Source organism: Mus caroli, chromosome 14 (assembly GCF_900094665.2).
Source record: "Mus caroli chromosome 14, CAROLI_EIJ_v1.1, whole genome shotgun sequence".
NCBI classification, from domain to species: Eukaryota; Metazoa; Chordata; class Mammalia; order Rodentia; family Muridae; genus Mus; species Mus caroli.
The window spans coordinates 96,022,351-96,025,012 of record NC_034583.1 but is presented as its reverse complement, the minus strand read 5'-3'; the positions used below and the strand labels follow the sequence as shown (position 1 = coordinate 96,025,012).

The following is a 2,662-nucleotide window of genomic DNA, read 5'->3' as shown; positions in this document are numbered from 1 at the left end:
GGATCTCATGGAGGCATTTCCTCAACTGAAGCTCCTTTCTCTGTGATAACTCCAGCTGTGTCAAGTTGACACACAAAACCAGCCAGTACAACTCCCAACCCAACGGGGATCCTACGGAACTCTAGCTGTTCCATTCTCCATCCTTCTCGCCCGGTTTACAGTGACATCTGGACACACTGAGAAGGATGAAGTGGAGGGCACAGAACCACATCTGGACCCCAAAACACATACTACAGAAGTACTAAAAAGGAAATCTTTGTCCTATTCTGCTTGCTACTATATGATTTTATTTAACAGCAATGTTATGAAACAAGCTTATCAGGACGCCAAGCCTAGTGGTGCATGCCTATAAACTCAGCCGCAGAAAAGCAGGGGAACAGAAAATTCAAGATCACCCGAGGTACATGGTGAGATATAAAACATATGGGAGGGGAAAGTGGACAAAGGGCCAAGAAATCTTATAAGCATGTCGTCTTTTTCTTTCTTATGAGTAATGTGCTGATTTGGAACAAGCTTAAAACAATCTCACTTAAAAATTAGCCAGGTCCTCTGATTTGCTTCTCAGTTGCTGAGATAAAACACTGATACATTACTCCAAAGTGGAAAAGGTTTATCAGGGTAGAGCACAGCATTAAGGGAAACCAAGAAAGGAATCCAAGGAGGAACCTGTAGGCAGAAACTAAAGAAAAGACCAGGGAGAAATGGCATTTACTGGCTTGCTTCCTGGGCGTTGCCTAGCTACTTCTTTTATAAACCCAAGACCAACCTCCCTTGGAATGACACCACTCACAGAGGGCTGGGCCCTCCTACAACAATTATTTAAATTAGTATTATTTGAAGATGTCCCATGATATACCAACCAGCCAATCTAAAGGAGGCAATTCCTCAGTTAAGGTTCTTTCTTACAGGTGACTCTCATTTGTGTCAAGTTGACAAAAACTAGTCACCACTCCAGGTCTGATATGATTGATGCAGTAACAGGCGACAAACACTATCAGTGCAAATGATGGTCTTGGGGTTTTTTTGTTTTTGTAGTTGTAGTTGTTGTTGTTGTTGTTGTTTCAGATAGATGATTTCTGATGCCAAGAAATTAATCAAGGGCAAAGAGATAAAGTTAAAGTTCTAAAAAGACGCTTTTCCGAGTAGCTGCCACGATGGCCAAAGTGGAGCAAGTTCACCTATGGTGGCATAGACCTCGCCCAACTGCTCGACATGTCCTATGAACAGCTGATGCGGTTGTACAGCGCCCTCCAGAGGCGGCACCTGAACCGTGGCCTGCAGAGGAAGCAGCACTCACTGCTCAAGCGCTTGAGAAAGGCCAAGAAGGAGGCACCACCCATGGAGAAGCCCGAGGTGGTGAAGATGCACCTGAGGGACATGATCATCCTACCCAAGATGGTGGGCAGCATGGTGGGCATGTACAACGGCAAGACCTTCAACCAGGTGGAAATCAAACCAGAGATGATCGGCCACTACTTGGGTGAGTTCTCCATCACCTGCAAACCCGTGAAATATGGCCAGCCCAGGATCGGTGCCAACCACTCCTCCCGATTCATCCCCTGCAAGAAGCCGAGGCCAATAAAGACTCATTTTTTGGGGTCCCTGAAAAAAAAAGTTCTAAAAAGACAGAAGTAAGAATCAGAATGAACTGAATTAATCATATTATGCATGTTGAACATTGTTGTATATAACCTCACACACTGCTCCCAGAAATTGATTTTAAACAGGATTAGATTTTATTACACTTTTTCTCCACTTTTTTTTTCTTTCTTCCATTTTCGTGTGTATATGTGTGGTATGCATGTCTGTATGGGTGTAGACATACATGTCTAGTTGCACGTTGCACATGTGTGTTGATAGTTGTAGAACCCTGAAGTTAACCATGGGAGTCATCTTTATGATCTTCCACTTTATTTATTGAGCTAGGCTCTCTCAATCAAACCTAGAGGTCACTGCTATGGTTAGTTTCGCAAGCCAGCTAGCTCTGGAGCTGCCCTGTGTCCCTCGTCTCTGCCTTCCAAGGCTGGAATTAGGGTTAGCAACTGTGCTAGGAATTAGTTTAGGAATATGGCTCTTCACTCCCACCTGGCTTTTACAAATGTCCCGGGGATCTGACTTCCAATCCCAGGGTTTGCCTGGCTAGCACTTTGACTACTGATGCACTTCTCCCAGACCTTTTTTTTTTTTTTAACTTAACACAAGAGAAATTTGCCTGTTTGCCTTTTTACCTTCTCTTAGCTAAACTTCAGTGTCGACACAAATTTAGCGCAGCAGCCATTATGCTTCCTTTGTTGCTTGCCTCTGCCGTTGCTTGCTGGAAATTACTAAGATGGAAAAGCATTTAGAATGTCTTTCCAACTTTGTATGTTGATAGATTAACCATGAAAAGCAGGCTCTATGTCATCGCCACCCATTCCTATAGCACACATCATGCTGGAGGTTGCCTTCACCACCAAGCTTTCAGTGGAATAGCCTGAAATTTCTGCTTCTCCCTTTATTTATTAAGGAAAGTCCCTTGCTTCAAGGGATTTCAGAAATGGTTCCTCCCTTTGTATGACCCTGTTACAGAACCTGTACCTGTTACCACTTTCTGGTTATTTGTAAGTTATTTATAGCCATCCTTTCATTCTACTGTTAACGTCTCTGTTTTTCTCTGTCAGCC

At 43.6% G+C, this 2,662-nt stretch overlaps 1 pseudogene; it reads left to right on the top strand.

Moving 5' to 3' along the window:
* The first annotated feature begins 1,197 nt into the window (after nt 1-1,197).
* Nucleotides 1,198-1,635, top strand: LOC110309003 (annotated as a pseudogene).
* Nucleotides 1,636-2,662: the final 1,027 nt, after the last annotated feature.